This window comes from Pseudophryne corroboree, chromosome 1, assembly GCF_028390025.1.
Source record: "Pseudophryne corroboree isolate aPseCor3 chromosome 1, aPseCor3.hap2, whole genome shotgun sequence".
Classification (NCBI taxonomy): domain Eukaryota; kingdom Metazoa; phylum Chordata; class Amphibia; order Anura; family Myobatrachidae; genus Pseudophryne; species Pseudophryne corroboree.
The window spans coordinates 137,700,764-137,724,082 of NC_086444.1; the positions used below are offsets into that span (position 1 = coordinate 137,700,764).

General features: G+C 46.8%; 1 protein-coding gene across 1 annotated transcript in view; it reads right to left on the reverse strand.

Annotated features, from left to right (window-relative positions):
- The window catches only part of ADAMTS6 (ADAM metallopeptidase with thrombospondin type 1 motif 6), a 452,024-nt gene that overhangs the window by 94,824 nt on the left and 333,881 nt on the right, over window positions 1–23,319 (reverse strand). The window lies entirely within an intron of this gene.

Consider the following 23,319-nt stretch of genomic DNA (forward strand, 5'->3'; position numbering starts at 1 on the left):
AAATTCTTATTTTCTCTGACGTCCTAGTGGATGCTGGGAACTCCGTAAGGACCATGGGGATTATACCAAAGCTCCCAAACGGGCGGGAGAGTGCGGATGACTCTGCAGCACCGAATGAGAGAACTCCAGGTCCTCCTCAGCCAGGGTATCAAATTTGTAGAATTTAGCAAACGTGTTTGCCCCTGACCAAGTAGCTGCTCGGCAAAGTTGTAAAGCCGAGACCCCTCGGGCAGCCGCCCAAGATGAGCCCACCTTCCTTGTGGAATGGGCTTTTACAGATTTTGGCTGTGGCAGGCCTGCCACAGAATGTGCAAGCTGAATTGTACTACAAATCCAACGAGCAATAGTCTGCTTAGAAGCAGGAGCACCCAGCTTGTTGGGTGCATACAGGATAAACAGGGAGTCAGATTTTCTGACTCCAGCCGTCCTGGAAACATATATTTTCAGGGCCCTGACAACGTCCAGCAACTTGGAGTCCTCCAAGTCCCTAGTAGCCGCAGGTACCACAATAGGCTGGTTCAGGTGAAACGCTGAAACCACCTTAGGGAGAAATTGTGGACGAGTCCTCAATTCTGCCCTGTCCGTATGAAAAATCAGGTAAGGGCTTTTATAAAGATAAAGCCGCCAATTCTGACACGCGCCTGGCCGAAGCCAGGGCCAACAGCATGACCACTTTCCATGTGAGATATTTCAAATCCACAGATTTAAGTGGTTCAAACCAATGTGATTTTAGGAACCCCAAAACTACATTGAGATCCCAAGGTGCCACTGGAGGCACAAAAGGAGGCTGTATATGCAGCACCCCCTTGACAAACGTCTGAACTTCAGGAACTGAAGCCAGTTCTTTCTGGAAGAAAATCGACAGGGCCGAAATCTGAACCTTAATGGATCCTAATTTTAGGCCCATAGACACTCCTGTTTGCAGGAAATGCAGGAATCGACCCAGTTGAAATTCCTCCGTTGGGGCCTTCCTGGCCTCGCACCACGCAACATATTTCCGCCAAATGCGGTGATAATGCTTTGCGGTCACATCCTTCCTGGCTTTGATCAGGGTAGGAATGACTTCTTCCGGAATGCCTTTTTCCTTCAGGATCCGGCGTTCAACCGCCATGCCGTCAAACGCAGCCGCGGTAAGTCTTGGAACAGACAGGGTCCTTGCTGGAGCAGGTCCCTTCTTAGAGGTAGAGGCCACGGGTCCTCTGTGAGCATCTCTTGAAGTTCCGGGTACCAAGTCCTTCTTGGCCAATCCGGAGCCACGAGTATAGTTCTTACTCCTCTCCGTCTTATAATTCTCAGTACCTTGGGTATGAGAGGCAGAGGAGGGAAACACATACACTGACTGGTACACCCATGGTGTTACCAGAGCGTCCACAGCTATTGCCTGAGGGTCCCTTGACCTGGCGCAATACCCGTCCAATTTTTTGTTGAGGCGGGACGCCATCATGTCCACCTTTGGTTTTTCCCAACGGTTTACAACCATGTCGAAGACTTCTGGGTGAAGTCCCCACTCTACCGGGTGGAGGTCGTGCCTGCTGAGGAAGTCTGCTTCCCAGTTGTCCACTCCCGGAATGAACACTGCTGACAGTGCTATCACATGATTTTCCGCCCAGCGAAGAATCCTTGCAGCTTCTGCCATTGCCCTCCTGCTTCTTGTGCCGCCCTGTCTGTTCACGTGGGCGACTGCCGTGATGTTGTCCGACTGGATCAGCACCGGCTGACCTTGAAGCAGAGGTCTTGCTTGGCTTAGGGCATTGTAAATGGCCCTCAGCTCCAGGATATTTATGTGAAGTGATGTCTCCAGGCTTGACCACAAGCCCTGGAAATTTCTTTCCTGTGTGACTGCTCCCCAGCCTCGCAGGCTGGCATCCGTGGTCACCAGGACCCAGTCCTGAATGCCGAATCTGCGGCCCTCTAGAAGATGAGCACTCTGCAACCACCACAGGAGAGACACCCTTGTCTTTGGTGACAGGGTTATCCGCTGATGCATCTGAAGATGCGATCCGGACCATTTGTCCAGCAGGTCCCACTGGAAAGTTCTTTGCGTGGAATCTGCCGAAAGGGATTGCTTCGTAGGAAGCCACCATTTTTCCCAGGACCCTTGTGCATTGATGCACTGACACTTGGCCTGGTTTTAGGAGGTTTCTGACTAGTTCGGATAACTCCCTGGCTTTCCCTAGGAATAGAAGACGTGTCGTCGGGATCAGCCACGGGGCAGAAATGAGGAGCCTTTTGCCCGCTTGCCCTTATGGGGCCGAAAGGACTGCGCCTGATAATACGGCGTCTTCTTATGTTGAGAGGCTACCTGGGGTAAAAATGTGGATTTCCCAGCAGCTGCCGTGGCCACCAGGTCTAATAGACCTACCCCAAATAACGCCTCCCCTTTGTAAGGCAATACTTCCATATGCCTTTTGGAATCAGCATCACCTGACCACTGCCTCGTCCATAACCCTCTTCTGGCAGAAATGGACAGCGCACTTACTCTTGATGCCAGTCGGCAAATATCCCTCTGTGCATCACGCATATATAGAAATGCATCTTTCAAATGCTCTATAGTCAGTAATATACTGTCCCTATCTAGGGTATCAATATTGTCAGTCAGGGAATCCGACCAAGCCACCCCAGCACTGCACATCCAGGCTGAGGCGATTGCTGGTCGCAGTATAACACCCGTGTGAGTGTATATACATTTTAGGATATTCTCCTGCTTTCTGTCAGCAGGTTCCTTAAGGGCGGCCGTATCAGGAGACGGTAGTGCCACCTGTTTTGACAAACGTGTGAGCGCTTTATCCACCTTAGGGGGTGTTTCCCAACGTGCCCTATCCTCTGGCGGGAAGGGGTATGATGCCAATAACCTTTTAGGAATTATCAGTTTTTTATCGGGGGAAACCCACGCTTCATCACACACTTCATTTAATTCCTCAGATGCAGGAAAAACTACAGGCAGTTTTTTCTCACCAAACATAATACCCTTTTTAGTGGTACTTGTATTATCAGAAATATGTAAAACATTTTTCATAGCATCAATCATGTAACGTGTGGCCCTACTGGAAGTCACATTCGTCTCTTCATCGTCGACACTGGAGTCAGTATCCGTGTCGGCGTCTGTATCTGCCATCTGAGGTAACGGGCGTTTTAGAGCCCCTGATGGCTTTTGAGACGCCTAGACAGGCACGAGCTGAGTAGCCAGCTGTCTCATGTCATCAACCGTCTTTTGTAAAGAGCTGACACTGTCACGTAATTCCTTCCAGAAGCTCAGCCACTCAGGTGTCGACTCCCTAGGGGGTGACATCTCCATTACAGGCAATTGCTCCGCCTCCACACCATTTTCCTCCTCATACATGTCGACACAATCGTACCGACACACAGCACACACACAGGGAATGCTCTGATAGAGGACAGGACCCCACTAGCCCTTTGGGGAGACAGAGGGAGAGTATGCCAGCACACACCAGAGCGCTATATATATACAGGGATAACCTTATAGAAGTGTTTTTCCCCTTATAGCTGCTGTTTTATTTATACTGCGCCTAATTAGTGCCCCCCTCTCTTGTTTTACCCTTTTCTGTAGTGCAGGACTGCAGGGGAGAGTCAGGGAGACGTCCTTCCAGCGAAGCTGTGAGGGAATATGGCGCCCGTGTGCTGAGGAGATAGGCTCCGCCCCCTTCTCGGCGGACTTTTCTCCCGCTTTTTGCTGTATTCTGGCAGGGGTTAAAATACATCCATATAGCCCTGGGGGTTATATGTGATGTATTTTCGCCAGCCAAGGTGTTTCTATTGCTGCTCAGGGCGCCCCCCCCCCAGCGCCCTGCACCCTCAGTGACCGGAGTGTGAAGTGTGCCTGAGGAGCAATGGCGCACAGCTGCAGTGCTGTGCGCTACCTTGGTGAAGACTGATGTCTTCTGCCGCCGATTTTCCGGACCTCTTCTTGCTTCTGGCTCTGTAAGGGGGCCGGCGGCGCGGCTCTGGGACCGGACTCCGAGGCTGGTCCTGTGTTCGGTCCCTCTGGAGCTAATGGTGTCCAGTAGCCAAGAAGCCCAAGCTGGCTGCAAGCAGGCAGGTTCGCTTCTTCTCCCCTTAGTCCCTCGATGCAGTGAGCCTGTTGCCAGCAGGTCTCACTGAAAATAAAAAACCTAAAACTAAACTTTTACTAAGAAACTCAGGAGAGCCTCCTAGAATGCACCCTTCTCGGCCGGGCACAAAAATCTAACTGAGGCTTGGAGGAGGGTCATAGGGGGAGGAGCCAGTGCACACCAGGTAGTCCTAAAGCTTTACTTTTGTGCCCAGTCTCCTGCGGAGCCGCTATTCCCCATGGTCCTTACGGAGTTCCCAGCATCCACTAGGACGTCAGAGAAACGGGGTTGCGCTTCTGCGTGACCACATATTTTATGATTGGCAGCCATCTGCACTTTAAATATTCTGATTTGGTTGTGGACCACCAACTCGTGGCATTTCATGTGCCCTGTGGCACCACAGGTTACCACGCCACCTAGTTTGAGAATACTACAGATTGTAATCTTGTGAGCCCTCTCTGCCCAGCCTTGTCTTAACAATGCTTTTTTCCCAGTTGTAAAGCGCAATGAAATATGCTGACACTATATAAGTAATTGTTAATTAAAATAGTAAATACTAGCACCTACTAAACCAGTTTTAATAATGGCCCTCATTCCGAGTTGTTCGCTCGCAAGCTGCTTTTAGCAGCATTGCACATGCTAAGCCGCCGCCTACTTGGAGTGTATCTTAGCTTAGCAGAATTGCGAACGAAAGATTCTCAAAATTGTGAATAGAAATGTCTTAGCAGTTTCTGAGTAGCCTCGACACTTACTCTGCCGCTGCGATCAGTTCAGTCAGTTTCGTTCCTGGTTTGACGTCACAAACACACCCAGCGTTCGCCCAGACACTCCCCCGTTTCTCCAGCCACTCCCGCGTTTTTCCCAGAAACGGCAGCGTTTTTTCACACACACCCATAAAACGGTCAGTTTCCGCCCAGAAACATCCACTTCCTGTCAATCACACTCCGATCACCAGAACGAAGAAAAAACCTCGTAATGCCATGAGTAAAATACCAAACTTCTTAGCAAATTTACTTGACGCAGCGCGAACATCGCGCATGCGCAGTTAGCGGAAAATCGCACCGATGCGAAGAAAAATAACGAGCGAACAACTCGGAATGAGGGCCAATATTCTTATATTAATCTTTTGCAAAAGTCCCTAAATTCATATGCCTAATACTGAATGAAAACAATACATTTAAGCAAAGCAAGTTATTAATAAAAGTTTGAAGAAGACTCCACAGGCGCTGTTATGTACATAAATAGCTTATTTCTGCACATACACAGAGCTATGTGTATCTCCAGATATGTGAGCCTTCGCGACAGTGCCGTAACTAGACATTTTAGCTCTGTGTGCAAGAAACGGCACTGACGTCCCCCCTTGTGTAAAATAGGGGCAGTGCGCGCAGTAGGCGCGCACAAAAAAATATAGGGGCGTGGCTTCATGGGGAAGGTGTGTGGCCACAAAATAATACCAATTCGTATTACGGTGCACAGTAGTTTCCATTATTCAAATTACGCTGCACAGTAGCGCCACTACACCAGGTAGAGCCCCTTTTACACATTACGGCGGACAGATTCCCCCTTTTACACATTACAACAAACAGTCCCCCTTTTTACACATTACGGCAGCCAGTCCCCCTTTTTACACATTACGGCAGACAGCGTCCCCTTTTTACACATTACGGCAGACAGCGTGTCCTTTTTACACATTACAGCAGACAGCGTCCACCTTTTTACACATTACGGCAGACAGCGTCCCATTTTTACACATTACAGCAGACAGCGTCCCTTTTTTACACAGTACGGCAGACAGCGTCCCCTTTTTACACATTACGGCAGACAGCGTCCCCTTTTTACACATTACGGCAGACAGCGTGCCCTTTTTACACATTACAGCAGACAGCGTCCACCTTTTTTCCACATTACGGCAGACAGCGTCCCCTTTTTACACAGTATGGCAGACAGTGTCCCCTTTTTACACATTACGGCAGACAGCGTCCCCTTTTTACACATTACGGCAGACAGCACCCCCTTTTTACACATTACGGCAGACAGCAGCCCCTTTTTACACATTACGGCTGGATAGATAGACAGACAGACAGAATAGTTGATACTTACCATCTCTCCGCTGGCTGAGGCAGTCAGGCTCCTCGGTGCTGGCAGCTTCGGAGGCAGGGGAGAAGAAGGAGGAGGGAGTGGGACTCGGGAGCCACAGCAGCGCAGTGTAATTGCTGGCGGCGCCGCATGTAGCTGTCCCTCTCCTTCCGCATTGGCTGGCCACCGCCGATGTGAATGCTGGGATGAGGGGAGGGAAGCGCATCCCAGCATTCACAGCAGCGCCGGCCAGCCAATGCGGAAGGAAAGGGACAGCTGCAGCGGCGCCGCTACCAATTACATAGCGCTGCTGCGGCTCTGGAGTCCCCCTCCCTCCTCCTCCCCTGCCCCGGAGCTGCTCCTCTCCTCTCCTCCGGCGCACACAGCACAGGCGGCTTGTAATGAGTCAATTTGACTCATTACAAGCCGCTGACATGGAATGCTGGCAGTTGCGCCCTCAGGGCGACTGTGCTGTGTGCCAGGCACACACGCAGTTACGGCTCTGCTCCACAAGCCTAGTTTAAGTCAAATCATCAATGTGTACTTGCTCTGTGGAATGTGAGCCCTGTTGGCCATTTTTGAAAAGCAGAACCGCCAATGTGGAATACGCTCCTCCTAACAGGCGTGTTCTGCTGGGCTCGCTTTGTGATCATGTGCAGATCAAGAGCACACAAGATGCGCTACGCAAACGCACAGCACTCACCCTGCATCAGCCTCACACTGTGGATCATGATATAACACAAGATTAGCACCCTCTAAACCAGGGGTGGCCAACCAGTCAGAGACAAAGAGCCAAAACATCTTGTTAGGTACGTCAAAGAGCCGACATCAAGCCGAAGGCGCGTTTGCAAAAATGGGGTGTGGCCTTGTGCCTGCTAGGCCACACCCCTGGTATAAAATACAATGAAAATGCCAGATCCACATAAAATATATTTTAAAGCCAGATCCAACATAAAATACATTGAAAAAGACACTTCCACATAAAATAATAAAAAATAAATAAATCCAGATCCACATAACATATATTGAAACAGCCATATTCACATAATACACTTCAGCTCCTCCATGTGTCACTCCAGTCAACCTCCTCCTGTGTCACTCCAGCCAGCCCATGTGTGAATGTATGTGTGAATGTGTCACTCCTGCTAGTACCCTCCTGTGTCACTCCAGCCAGCTTCCCCATGTGTCACTCCTGCCAGCACCCTCCTTTATCACTCCAGTCACCTCCCCCATTATGTCTCTCCTGCCAGGATCCTTCTGTGTCACTCCAGCCAGCTCCCCCTTGTGTCACTCCAGCCCACCCTCATACTGTATGTTACTACAGCCCAGTATCTGGCTCCCTCAGTTTTCAGTCGCCGTACTGCTGCTGCCTGTGTGTCTGGCTGGAGTTCACCGGTTTCCAGGATCTGTTGTGGCCAGGTGACTGAGTGTTGGGAGCCACATTTGAATAAAGAAAGAGCCGCATGTGGCTCAAGAGCCACGCGTTGGCCACGGCTGCTCTAAACTAAAGCCTCAACATTCTGCTTTACTGCGCTGTGCAACGGTGACATAATGACTTCCTTTGTTTTTATAGAAATAGATTATTTTCACAGCTTCACACTGATAATGTGCTTCTCGTCACCTTTCCTCCAAACCAACGCTCTGGCTGTTGACTCACTTTAATTGGAGCTGTTGCAATCTGTCAAAGTTTTGTTTACAGAAAACTCCTTTTTAGAAAGAAAAACAAAGTGTGAAAGTGTTGTGCAAATTACTGCGAGCGGAGGCAGGTGCTTCATCAGCAATCTACATGGGAGTGCTGACTACAGCGAGAGTTATGCTCACCAAGATATCTGCCATGTTTGGACCATGACTATGGGACAGGGACGTGCGGTGAGGTAAATGGCTCAGGAGGCACTGGCTAGTACCAGAGCCAGATTTACAGCCAATATATGGGCCAAATGGTTCATGGGGGTATTATAGACAGGTGCAGTAGTATATACTGCTGGAAGTTTGGCGAGTATTGATCAGAGATGTACAGAAAAGATAGGCAGAGGCGGCACTGCCACACCTGCCATAGACTTTTTACTCCAAAGATTATAAAAATCATTAGAATAATAAAAAGAAGATATTTCTAATATATTCTTTGTATTTGTCATATACTTTATATAGTCAATCCTCTGGTTTAAATGTTAGTATGGCAGGAAAGGCTCTGCCTCACCCCACCGCACGCCACTGCTATGGAGGTGTGGTATATTATGTCGCCATTCATTAGGGTGACATGAGAATGTCTGCATGTGCATTAATGATGCCATTACTAAAGGCCATTACTCACTTCTCATTCTTCTGGATATTTCTGCTGCTTTTGACATTGGTGACCACTCTCTTCTCAAACAAACACTGCAATCCCTAGGTCTTCACGACTCGGCCCTCTCTTGGTTCCTATCCTACCTACCTATCTAATCGCTCTTTCAGTGTCTGTTTCTCTGAATCCCCCTCCTCTTTGCTACCTCTTTCAGTTGGAGTACTGCAAGGCTCAGTCTTAGGTCCTCTGCTTTTCTCAATCTATACCTCATCTCTTGGTAAACTAATCAGCTCTTTTGCATTACAGTATCATCTGTATGCGGATGATATTCAAATCTATCTATCCTCCCCTGATTTGTCTTTACCTGTATTGGGCCGTGTAACTGAATACCTCTGCTGTTTCATCTTGGATGTCATCTCGCCACCTCAAACTTTCCAAAACTAATTAAATAACTAAAAAAGTTAATTATATTTCCACCAGCCAATAGCTTTTACCTATCTAATATTTCTATCACTGTTTAGAACTCTACAATCAACCCTACCCCACAAGCTCGCTGCCTAGGTGTCATACTTGACTCTGAGCTGTCCTTTGTTCCCCACATTCAATCTGTCTCAAAATCATGTTACATGCATCTAAAAAAACATATCCAAAATATGACCATATCTTATTTATTTATTACCAGTTATTTATATAGGACACACATATTCCGCAGCGCTTTTACAGAGAGTATTTGGCCATTCACATCAGTCCCTGCCCCAGTGGAGCTTACAATCTAGTTTCCCTACCACATGTACACACAGACATTCACGCTAGGGTTAATTTTGTTGGGATCCAATTAACCTACCAGTATATTTTTGGATTGTGAGAGGAAACCGGAGTACCCGGAAGAAACCCACGCAAGTACGGGGAGAATATACAAACTCCACACAGTAAGGGCCATGGTGGGAATCAAACCCAAGACCTCAGTGCTATGAGGCAGTAATGCTAACCATTACACCATCCGTACTGCCTTACACAAGACACTGCAAAAACCCTAATCCATGTTCTCATTATCTCCCGCATTGATTATTGCAATAGTCTTCTTACTGGCCTTACCAAGAAGGCACTCTCACCATTAAAATCCATTCTGAATGCAGCTGCAAGGCTAATCTTCCTCGCTAGACATTCATCGTCTGCAGACCCACTATGTCAGTCCCTCCATTGGTTACCTGTATTCTACCGTATTCAATATAAAATACTTTTACTTACACACAAGGCTATTAACCATACTACACCAACATACGTCTCTTCTTTATCTCAAAATATCAAAATATCTCCCAACCCGTCCCCTTCGCTCTTCACAAGATCTACGTCTCTCATCCACACTCATTACTTGCTCCCATGCACTATTGCAGGACTTTCTTCAGGCTGCACCCACTCTGTGGCATGTCCTACCACGCACAATATGACTCTCCTCTAGTCTCCAAATTTTCAAGCGTTCCCTGAAAACTCACCTATTCAGACAAGCTTATCAAATTCCAGAACCACTCACATTACCTTCATAAGGTTTCCTATCCAATCAATCCCCACAGTACAGTCCACACATATCCTCCACATATTTTCTGTTTCTCCACTTTCCCTTCCTCCTGACCCTGGTTCATCATTGCTGTGCTGTGATATCATGCAGCTCACCAAGAACCTTTGCAATCTGGTGGATAACTATGCAAGAGATAGCACCAATCCTTGTGTATCAATGCCTATATCCCCATAGATTGTAAGCTTGCGAGCAGGGCCTTCCTATCTCAGACTACCCAGTTTTGTCTAATCATTGTGTCTGGTTGTAAAGTGCAACAGAATTTGTTGCGCTTTATAAGAAGCGGTTAATAAATAAATAAATAAATAAAATTAACCACATGGACGCTGATGTAATGTTGACATTGCTGAAATGTCGACAGTATCTTCTTAGTAATACCATAGATATGCCTCAATATACTCCTCTATTTATTTTTAGTGCGATTCTGCTGAAAGTTGTACTATAAATATACAAAAATTAAATAATGGTTACTTGAAGAATGTATTGCATATAAAATAATATTAGAGCATTACCACATAGAAACATAAGTAAAATGCTTTGGAATAGAATAGAAACTAACCGCGACACCAACCATGGGCACTGCCTGCCTCACTGCACTGAGGATCCTTTCCCAACAAAGCATTATCTGTGTGGAGCTTGTATGTTCTCCATGTGTTTGTGTGGGTTTCCACCAGGTGCTCCACTTTCCTCCCAAAATCCAAAAACATACTTCTAGGTTTATTGGATTCTGACAAAGAAGTAACTCTAGTGTGCGTGAGTGAGTGAATGCAGGGCCGGTTTAAGGCTTGTGGGTCCCAGGGGCAATGAAGTTGTGTGGGCCCTTACTAATAAGATTGCTAACAAACACCCTTGACCCCCCTATGCGCAAAACTGGTACTGCTATGCCCTTGTGGTAACACACACACAACCACACACATATACGTTTAAAAATATTTAAAATATATGTATACATACGGTATATACACACACATATATATTTATATATATGTGGTAGGCGGACACAATGTATATATGTGTGTGTGTATATACATATATGTGTGTGTGTGTATAACATATATATATATATATATATATATATATATATAAATAAATACATACACATAAGAGAGGGTACAGTATAGACATATGAGGCTAGGTGGACTATGTGTGTAAGTATATATACAGTATGTATATATATATATATATATATATATATATATAGAGAGAGAGAGAGAGAGAGAGAGAGAGAGAGAGCGAGCACAGTGTTTGTGTATATGTATACAGTAGAGTCAAAAGTTTGGACACACTTTCTCATTCATTTGAGTGGGGGAGGGCACAGCATAGGGAACAACAGACCCCCACAGATTATGGAGTACTGCAGCAGCTTCCAGCGCACAGCCTCTATTCTGCCCCCCCCCCCCCAGTCCACCCACACACTAACCAGAAATAATCATGAACTCCCATCCACAGAGCTGAGAGCAGCGGCGGCCAGCACCCCCTCACCCGCACCAGTTAGCGTGAAAGCCGGTACATCCTCCTCTACGCCTCCACAGAACAGCAGAAGCGGCGGTGGGTGGCACAACACAACCCCTTCCAGCAGCACAAAAACAGCAGCAGTCTGCGCTGATGATCTGCGGTAAATACGTGGGGCCCAACCAGTAGAATGGAGATAGGAACATACGCTAGTTATGCCAATGTGTGGGGTCCCCTAATGTGCGGGGGCCCAGGGACGATCGCCCCTGTCGCCCCTCCCATAATCCGGCCCTGAGTGAATGAGTGAGTACACATATTGTAGGGAAAATAGTGGAGAAATTTCCCATAGCAACCAAAGCTTTTAGCTATTATTCTGTAGAATGTACTTGATAGATTCTATTTGTCAATGGTGGCTATGTTCAACTTCTTTACTTTTTAGAAGGTTTGATATTTTTCCCATTGTAAGCACCAGGCGGCTTGTAATGAGTTAATTGACTCATTACAAGCCGCTGACATGGAATACTGGCAGTGGCGCCCTCAGGGCAACTGTGCTGTGTGCCAGACACACCTGGCACACACGTAGTTACGGCTCTGCTCCGCAAGCCTAGTTTAAGTCAAATCATCAATGTGTACTTGCTCTGCGGAATGTGAGCCCTGTTGGCCATTTTTGGAAAGCAGAACCGCCGATGTGGAATACGCTCCTCCTAACAGGCGTGTTCTGCTGGGCTCGCTTTGTGATCATGTGCAGATCAAGATCACACAAGATGCGCTACGCAAACGCACAGCACTCACCCTGCATCAGCCTCACACTGTGGATCATGATATAACACAAAATTAGCACCCTCTCAACTAAAGCCTCAACATTCAAAGGGCACACCTACTGTTTCACTGAGGAAGACCCATCTAGACCTATTTATATAATAAAAGAAAAGCATATGTCATGAAAAATAACAGGGAAAGCTTTTTTGGAACTGTGTACCACATATAAAGTGGCGCGACAACTCCGTGAAATACACCCACCCGGACAAGATAGAGATGTAGTTAAACATTCAACCCCACATTCTTGGATTCATCTTGTTCACTGCTGGTAGCATGAAAGGCTCTTTGTAATTCAGCTCACTGCCAAACAAATAACAGCCGCTTGGGTGTTCTAAGAGTTTTTCTTGTGGTTGAATAATGAATGATGAAACGAGAGAGAGCGGGCACTTTTCATGTCTTCCCAACAATTGAACCCGTAGCGTAACCCCGGGCCACAGAAAAAGACAAGCCTCCAGCAGCCATGAGACTGCGACAAAGGATCAGAACGGTCTCACCAGGTCACATACAGTAGCACAACATCCAGGCAATTGGTTATGTGCAAATTTAATTACGTCAGCCTGGAGTGCACAGTGAGAAAAAAAAAATGGAAGGAGACAAGTGGACACTGAGGGTGAGAGTCGGTCATTGGGATCATGGCCAAGTTCCCAGATGAGGCAGCTAAGGGATGCCAGGGAGAGAAAAGCCGCCATTCATAAAACTCAGAACAAAGTAAGTGCAGCAGCAGAATAGACGGCACAGATTCATGAGAGAGTCCAGAACACACTGGTGGTAATATAACTGCATTACACTGCCCTGGTGCAATGGGAATAAAGGCATAGCCCGAGAAGTGGAGCAAACTACAACAAACTAACACAATGGGAAAAGACATAACTCTAACAGGAGCACCATAGAACTGCACTTATTTGAGCAAGGTGTTCCACAGGCGGAATACATAAGATTTACCGGCAGATGAGATGCCTGCTGTCAGGTTACAGACAGTGGCACCCCGTCTGTCGGAATCCTGGCAGCAAGTCCCCGGTGTGCGCCACGCTCCGGGCCCGGTGACTCGCTTTACTCGCCACAGGGTAGATTCCCACACAATTGGTGGCGTGGAACCACTAACCGAGTGGGGAAATTCTGCGTTTGACAGGCTTACGGCCGGTAGCATTTCACTGGCTTTCAGGATTCCGACGTCGGTCTCTTGAACGCCGGGATCTCGACAGCTGGTATATTAACTGCATCTCCCACAGGCATATAATGTGGCACAAGACACCACACTGCAGACAAGAATAAAGTATAAGCTTTAAACATACTAGGCCTGTTTCAGATGGAAAGTGAACGGTAGCCAGAATTACTGCCTTATGTTAATGCGACCATCCATCTCTCTATGTGAGAATCTGTGCGGTTTCACGCGTTCACATCACAGACCACTGATATTCCAGCCGCAGTCATAGCAGTCATCAATGATTTCATCAGGCTGGGTGCAACAGATCCATCCAATCATGCCTGAAACAAGCACGGAAGTTGGGCTACGCTGCTTTACTGTGTGTCCGCATGGTGACTGCCCAGAGATGAAAGCTAGTCATCTGGCCTCGTAGCTCCGGTGCTCCTTGAAGCTGCGGACACTACATGCGATGAACGAGCAGACCTAGTTTGCTGGTTTTTTTTAACGAATGCGCAGTCTGTGGAAATGCATCCGTCTAAGGGCAGTATCCAATTACCCATGATGAAACATCGGGAGCGAACAGTAGGAGTTTTTCATGATTTTTCACCAATTTTTTTTACGGGGTATCCAATTAGATCTCCTGCAAAAATCAAACAATTTCATGTGAAAACACACGGGTTCAGTGAAACCTATGTGTCTTCACCGCCGTAGACCCGAAAAGCCGTCGCTTATCGGGATTTTATTTCACCTGCCTGAAATAGGTGAAACAAAATACCGATAAGCCACGGCGACCCCTACATTCAGTGTCCCAGGATAGTCTCAGCAGCAGTAGCCTGGGACTGCAGGGAGGGCGCCTGGGAGCCGGAAATCAGTGCCGCCCGTTACCCCCGCCTGTGCTGCCTCGTGGCGCAGAACTGACTGCGACCCTCGACCCAGGCACCTCCCCCCCCGGTGGTGTTCTTGTGACGGGGGAGTGCCGCAACGCACAACCCTCCCTCATGTGATGGGGAGCCGAAGGTGTGCTGGCCGGTGCTGCAGCAGGTAACAGCATCCCAGATAAGCCGCAGCTCGTGCCAGCTTATCGGGGTTAATAGGATAGCCCCGGACAACATCATTACCCACAGTAATGTACCGCGGGTAATTGGATATTCCCCTTAAAATCAGTCCCACTGTCATTATATTGGTGCTTTTGGAAAGAGAGTTGTAGTAATGTCCCAAAATCGAAGACCTAAACAGCGCACAATGTTACTGTCCTTAAATGGAAAATGCCATATAAATAAAAAAAAAAAAAACATATTACTCATGCAGATAGGTAAATAAAAGGACACATTTATTATGCATCTATATATAACAAATCAAAAGTCAGGTCCCGTGCAACTCTGCTAGCGTTGGGTGTTTTTTTGTTTTTTTATTGCCTGAGGACGAGGAGACTGTTCTGATTGGAAAAATCTGCGGCTGCCACGTTGTAGCACTTCATATACAGAGTCAGAGACTCAGTTGCACACAGTATATGCAACCTCACCACATTGCGTTGTGACTAAGACACATTTTTTTCAGACGCCCAATGCTAGCAGAGTCACACTACCTGGCACGCTGAGAGGGGCTGTTTGGAGCAACTGAGGCAATGATGTATGAGGACACATCTGTATAGTCCACCATTAACATGGATATTACCAGTCCCTTCGCTCTGTAATAGGGTCTCTTGAAGATGGTGTTGATGAGCTGGAGGTGGAGTTGAACAAAGGAGAAATGGATCCACTGAAGGTGGCACACAGTTTACTGACAGTCCAGGTAATGTCTTCTATCTATTCCATTAAAGGGGAACATTTATGGACAATCTCTGAACTGTAGCCGAGCCTCGCAAACATGAACAGACATCAGCTTGTGTCTGTCCTCCCTCTCAGTCCGAACCACAAATCCCAACTAACGGAATATCCAGAAGACTCCATAATTTAATGGAGTTGTCCAAGACTCTCTCTAGTAAAGTGAGCGGAGTCTTGAAAAGACAGTTTGAAACATAGATTGTGACGGCAGATAAGAACCACTTGGCCCATCTAATCTGCCCCTTTTTACCATATTTTTACCTTAAACCTTATTTGATCCTTATTTCTGTGTAAGAATGTCCTTAAGTCTATGCCATGCATGTTTAAATTGTTCTACTGTCTTAGCCTCTACCACCTCTGATAGGAGACTATTCCACTTGTCCACTACCCTTTCTGTGAAGTAAATTTCCTCACATTTCCCCTGTACCTCCCTCCCTCCAGTTTCAGTGCATGTCCTTGTGTTCTAGTACTTCTCTTCATTTGAACAATGTTTCCCTCCTGGACGGCTGCGGAGAGGTGAGGTACGCTGCGGAGCAGTACAGGCGGTGAGGTCTAGGCGGCAGGCGGAGCAGTGTGACTTCTGACTTCACCTCACGCTGCACAGTGCACACAGCCAGGGGCAGGGGGAGCCGGGCAGCGTCTGAGTCTCCTGAGGATGCTCAACACTGCTTGGCATTGCAAAAAAACAAAGGGGCTGGCCAATCCTGAAATCCCCGGAATTAGAGCTTCCAATCCCGGGATTGAACCCCGGCCAATTTTTGACCAAAATCCCATTATCCCACCGATCCCGGGTTTGGCCACTATAGCCTGCATGTACCAGCCCCCAAAGCTCTGGTCGGTGGGAAAGAGCCCACCTTAATAAAATATTTTCTGTCGGTGTAGCTATAATGGGAATCCTGGTTTTGTGTCTCAATGTCATGTTCTCATCGCATTGCACCAATATATACCTCAATGGGGTAGGAAAATAATGTTCAGAAGTCATTGCACAGCCTAAATTGGACACCGATATAAGAAGATAACCTAACGGTATCATTATAGAATTGAACGGTCAAACAAATATTTGTATTATGTCTGAAAATATCTCCTCAATAAAATAAAGATACGACACTAGCACCTAACTGAAACTGATACGCAATAACGGAAATGATTTAGCAGCACCAACTAGAGATCTCTGTACAAACATATAAATAAGTATGCTTTAAGTAGGTCTTAAATGGCTTTTGTTACATGCAGTAGGGAGCAGTTTGCAAGCTATACTTCTGATTGTTAGGCATGTGGACTTAAATACATTTCATCACCCAATTCAGCACATAAGCTGCCAGTGACAAACACAAACCCGGATTAAACTCTTCCAAAACTGCTAGCAGCACTTTGTTAAACTAAACTATAAATGACCCTTGGTTACCAGCTGAAACCTAAGACTTTTTAAAGGGAGTTATTTTTCATCTCCTTTTGATTTATAGAATGTTTGCCTGGTGGATAAAGCAAAGTTCTCAATCACGTTCTAGATTGTTATGTGCATACTTCCGTATAACTTATTGTTTCAGATAAAGCAAAAATTACGAGCTTTTATAGACGTGACTATAAAATACAACAAATACTGTAAATAGCCAATAAATCTAAAAAAGTACTTCATTCAATACAAAAAGACTTCATGTAACCTCTAATATATTTGCTGAAAACAATACAACTCCACTTGGGATACGGTCCTTAGGTCGACCTCACTTAGGTCAACTCTCAATAGGTCGACCACTATTGGTCGACACCTGAAAAAGGTCGACATCATTTTTTTGTGTTTTTTTTTTTTAATTCTTTAATTTTTTTAACTTTTTCATACTTTACGAACCACGTGGACTGTGATTGGGAATAGTAAGCTGTGCCGAGCACAGCGGGGCCAGGCACCTTCGCGAGCCATGAGAGGGGACACGGTGCACTAATTGGGGTTCCCGGTCACTTTACGAAGAAAACGACACAAAAAAACCCCAACAACCTCATGTTGACTTTTTTCCATGTCGACCTTTTACCATGTCGACCTGCCAACCTTTTCCAGGTGTCGACCTAATGCCTGCCGACCTAATGAATGTCGACCTAAATTGGGTCAACCCAACAAACCCATTTCATTCCCAGTGTAGACCATGGAATCTACTTATTAGACAAGACAGTCTATATGATGCTATTGCAAACAATTATGTGCCAGGGTACAGCAATAATGATCCAAACTAAATCAATAACCATTAGTTTTCTAACAAGTTGTATAGCTAAAACAAAACAACTGTATACTGCTGCTGATCCACCTTCAGATAACTTGGCTTTATAATCTTTCTAACTTCCTTCAATGCTTTTCAGACATGTCATTATATCATCAAGCAGAGTTGTTTGTTTACATTACACCACAGTTCCAGGTGCTTTCTGCCTTGGATGCAATTATATCCAGGAAAGGAATTCTAAACAGCAGTACAATATTGTGTCCATACGAGGTGCCGATGGTTAAGGGGTGTGCGTCATCTAAAAGGGTCACCAAATCATCTATGAAGATAAGCCAACGTAACAGAAAAGAATGGATAACTGTAAATAAGCTAGACTTTCCCTGTGCCACTGGGCAAATATAATGAACTGGTTTGCATATGAAACTGTATCCAGAGACAGCTTTGTGTTTTATTGAAGGCCAACAAAAATAACTTGTCTGCTGATACAAAGGCATGGCTGAAAAGCAGAGATGGAATCTTTGGGGGGAGGCAATGCATTCAATGAATATTACAAGAAGGCAAGTAACAGGCCAATAAACTAAAGTCATTCACAGGTGGAAGACCCATTCACGTATAGTGAGCCCTTTGTATTACTGCCAGTGTTGATAACATGCTGACTGGACCAAGTTGTGAGATCCATACAGAAAATGACTGTTTACTGTTCTCTATAATACACTGTTTAATGACCAAACAATTCATTGAGCATCCCTTCCTAGAATACAGTATCCCAAGTCAGCATAGAAAAGCCATTAGAAGTGGCACAAGGTCAGGGCTTCTGTCAGCAAGGATTAATAAGGTTTGACAGCTGCCCAAAAGCTTTCATTCTCTTTATTTAAACATTAGGTTGCAAGTCAGAGTGCAGTATAATCTTTGCTGAAACTAGCCCAGCTAATATAGCAGGATTCAGTGCAAGAAAGAAGTGACTGCCGCCATTGTTACCACAAATCCAGTCTAAAAGCTCCACATTTGAGTGGCTGGATTAAAAGCAATGAAGCCAGGCTGGGCTGATTGGTTAAGATTGTTCCCTTAATAAATATTTATTTGTCAATATTTCTTTATTATCATTTATTAATATGAGCTGCCCTTTACTATTGGGAAAATAAGATTTTACTTACCGATAAATCTATTTCTCGTAGTCCGTAGTGGATGCTGGGACTCCGTCAGGACCATGGGGAATAGCGGCTCCGCAGGAGACAGGGCACAAAATTTAAAAGTTTGACCACTAGGTGGTGTGTACTGGCTCCTCCCCCTATGACCCTCCTCCAAGCCTCAGTTAGGATACTGTGCCCGGACGAGCGTACACAATAAGGAAGGATTTTGAATCCCGGGTAAGACTCAAACCAGCCACACCAATCACACCGTACAACTTGTGATCTGAACCCAGTTAACAGTATGATAACGTAGGAGCCTCTGAAAAGATGGCTCACAACAATAAACAACCCGATTTTATTGTAACAATAACTATGTACAAGTATTGCAGACAATCCGCACTTGGGATGGGCGCCCAGCATCCACTACGGACTACGAGAAATAGATTTATCGGTAAGTAAAATCTTATTTTCTCTGACGTCCTAGTGGATGCTGGGACTCCGTCAGGACCATGGGGATTATACCAAAGCTCCCAAACGGGCGGGAGAGTGCGGATGACTCTGCAGCACCGAATGAGAGAACTCCAGGTCCTCCTTAGCCAGGGTATCAAATTTGTAGAATTTTACAAACGTGTTCTCCCCTGACCACGTAGCTGCTCGGCAGAGTTGTAATGCCGAGACCCCTCGGGCAGCCGCCCAAGATGAGCCCACCTTCCTTGTGGAGTGGGCCTTGACAGATTTAGGCTGTGGCAAGCCTGCCACAGAATGTGCCAGTTGAATTGTGCTACAAATCCAACGAGCAATCGTCTGCTTAGAAGCAGGAGCACCCAGCTTGTTGGGTGCATATAGTATAAACAGCGAGTCAGATTTTCTGACTCCAGCCGTCCTTGAAATATATATTTTCAATGCTCTGACAACGTCCAGCAACTTGGAATCCTCCAAATCGCTAGTAGCCGCAGGCACCACAATAGGCTGGTTCAGGTGAAACGCTGATACCACCTTAGGCAGAAAATGAGGACGCGTCCTCAATTCTGCCCTGTCCGAATGGAAAATCAGATATGGGCTTTTATATGATAAAGCTGCCAATTCTGACACTCTCCTGGCTGAAGCCAGAGCCAGTAGCATGGTTACTTTCCATGTAAGATATTTCAAATCTACCGATTTGAGTGGCTCAAACCAATGGGATTTGAGAAAATCCAAAACTACATTGAGATCCCACGGTGCCACTGGGGGCACAACCGGGGGCTGTATATGTAGTACTCCTTTTACAAAAGTCTGAACTTCAGGAACTGAAGCCAATTCTTTCTGGAAGAATATCGACAGGGCCGAAATTTGAACCTTAATGGACCCTAATTTGAGGCCCATAGATAATCCTGTTTGCAGGAAATGTAGGAATCGACCCAGTTGAAATTCCTCTGTCGGGGCCTTCCTGGCCTCACACCATGCAACATATTTTCTCCAAATGCAGTGATAATGTTGTGCAGTCACCTCCTTCCTGGCTTTGACCAGGGTAGGGATGACCTCTTCCGGAATGCCTTTTTCCCTTAGGATCCGGCGTTCAACCGCCATGCCGTCAAACGCAGCCGCGGTAAGTCTTGGAATAGACACGGTCCCTGCTGAAGCAGGTCCCTTCTTAGAGGTAGAGGCCATGGATCTTCCGTGAGCATCTCCTGAAGTTCCGGGTACCAAGTCCTTCTTGGCCAGTCCGGAGCCACGAGTATCGTTCTTACTCCCCTTTGCCGTATAATTCTCAGTACCTTGGGTATGAGAGGCAGAGGAGGGAACACATACACTGACTGGTACACCCATGGTGTTACCAGAGCGTCCACAGCTATTGCCTGAGGGTCTCTTGACCTGGCGCAATACCTGTCCAGTTTTTTGTTGAGGCGGGACGCCATCATGTCCACCATTGGTCTTTCCCAATGGACCACAATCATGTGGAAGACTTCTGGATGAAGTCCCCACTCTCCCGGGTGAAGATCGTGTCTGCTGAGGAAGTCTGCTTCCCAGTTGTCCACTCCCGGAATGAACACTGCTGACAGTGCTATCACATGATTTTCCGCCCAGCGAAGAATCCTTGCAGCTTCTGCCATTGCCCTCCTGCTTCTTGTGCCGCCCTGTCTGTTTACGTGGGCGACTGCCGTGATGTAGTCCGACTGGATCAACACCGGCTGACCCTGAAGCAGAGGTTTTGCCAGGCTTAGAGCATTGTAGATTGCTCTTAGCTCCAGTATATTTATGTGAAGAGACGTTTCCAGGCTTGACCACACGCCCTGGAAGTTTCTTCCTCGTGTGACCGCTCCCCAGCCTCTCAGGCTGGCATCCGTGGTCACTAGGACCCAGTTCTGTATGCCGAATCTGCGGCCCTCTAACAGATGAGTACTCTGCAACCACCATAGCAGAGAGACCCTTGTCCTTGTCGACAATTTTATCCGCTGATGCATCTGCAGATGCGATCCGGACCATTTGTCTAGCAGATCCCACTGAAAAATTCGTGCATGGAATCTGCCGAATGGAATCGCTTCGTAAGAAGCCACCATTTTTCCCAGGACTCTTGTGCATTGATGCACAGACACTGTCCCTGGTTTTAGGAGGTTCCTGACTAGTTCGGATAACTCCCTGGCTTTCTCCTCCGGAAGAAATACCTTTTTCTGAACAGTGTCCAGAATCATCCCTAGGAACTGCAGACGTGTCGTCGGGATCAGTTGGGATTTTGAAAAATTCAGAATCCACCCGTGCTGTTGGAGCACTACTTGAGTTAGTGCTACTCCGACCTCCAGCTGTTCTCTGGATCTTGCCCTTATCAGGAGATCGTCCAAGTAAGGGATAATTAATACGCCTTCTCTTCGAAGAAGAATCATCATTTCGGCCATTACCTTGGTAAAGACCCTGGGTGCCGTGGACAATCCAAACGGCAGCGTCTGAAACTGATAATGACAGTTTTGTACCACGAACCTGAGGTACCCTTGGTGTGAAGGGCAAATTGGGACATGAAGGTAAGCATCCTTGATGTCCAAGGACACCATAAAATCCCCCTCTTCCAGATTCGCTATCACTGCTCTGAGTGACTCCATCTTGAACTTGAATTTTTGTATGTACAGGTTCAGAGATTTCAGATTTAGAATAGGTCTTACCGAGCCGTCCGGCTTCGGTACCACAAATAGCGTGGAGTAATACCCCTTTCCCTGTTGTAGAAGGGGTACCTTGACTATCACCTGCTGAGAATACAGCTTGTGAATGGCTTCCAATACCGTCGCCCTGTCGGAGGGAGACGTTGGCAAAGCAGACTTTAGGAACCGGCGAGGGGGAGACTTCTCGAATTCCAACCTGTAACCCTGAGATACTACCTGCAGGATCCAGGGGTCCACCTGCGAGTGAGCCCACTGTGCGCTGAAATTCTTGAGGCGACCCCCCACCGCCCCTGAGTCCGCTTGTAAGGTCCCAGCGTCATGCTGAGGCCTTTGCAGAAGCCGGGGAGGACTTCTGCTCCTGGGAAGGGGCTGCTTGGTGCAGTCTCTTACCCTTTCCTTTGCCTCGGGGCAAATATGAATGTCCTTTTGCTCGCTTGTTCTTATAGGAACGAAAGGACTGCGGCTGAAAAGACTGCGGCTTTTTCTGTTGGGAGGGGACTTGAGGTAAAAAGGTGGACTTCCCGGCTGTTGCCGTGGCTACCAAATCCGATAGACCGACCTCAAATAATTCCTCTCCTTTATACGGCAATACTTCCATATGCCGTTTGGAATCCGCATCGCCTGACCACTGTCGTGTCCATAGACTTCTTCTGGCAGATATGGACATCGCACTTACTCTTGATGCCAGAGTGCAGATATCTCTCTGTGCATCTCGCATATAAAGGAACGCATCCTTTAATTGCTCTATAGTCAATAAAATACTGTCCCTATCCAGGGTATCAATATTTTCAGTCAGGGAATCCGACCAAGCCACCCCAGCACTGCACATCCAGGCTGAGGCGATTGCTGGTCGCAGTATAACACCAGTATGTGTGTATATACTTTTTAGAGTATTTTCCAGCCTCCTATCAGCTGGATCCTTGAGGGCGGCCGTATCAGGAGACGGTAACGCCACTTGTTTGGATAAATGTGTGAGCGCCTTGTCCACCCTAGGGGGTGTTTCCCAGCGCGCCCTAACCTCTGGCGGGAAAGGGTATAATGCCAATAACTTCTTTGAAATTAGCAGTTTTCTATCAGGGGTAACCCACGCTTCATCACACACGTCATTCAATTCCTCTGATTCAGGAAAAACTACAGGTAGTTTTTTCAGACCCCACATAATACCCCTTTTTGTGGTACTTGCAGTATCAGAGATATGCAAAGCCTCCTTCATTGCCATGATCATATAACTTGTGGCCCTACTGGAAAATACGTTTGTTTCTTCACCGTCGACACTGGATTCAGTGTCAGTGTCTGGGTCTGTGTCGACCGACTGAGGTAAAGGGCGTTTTACAGCCCCTGACGGTGTCTGAGACGCCTGGACAGGTACTAACTGGTTTGCCGGCTGTCTCATGTCGTCAACCGACTTTTGTAGCGTGCTGACACTATCCCGTAATTCCATAAACAAAGCCATCCATTCTGGTGTCGACTCCCTAGGGGGTGACATCACCATTACAGGCAATTGCTCCGCCTCCACGCCAACATCGTCCTCATACATGTCGACACACACGTACCGACACACAGGGAATGCTCTGATAGAAGACAGGACCCCACTAGCCCTTTGGGGAGACAGAGGG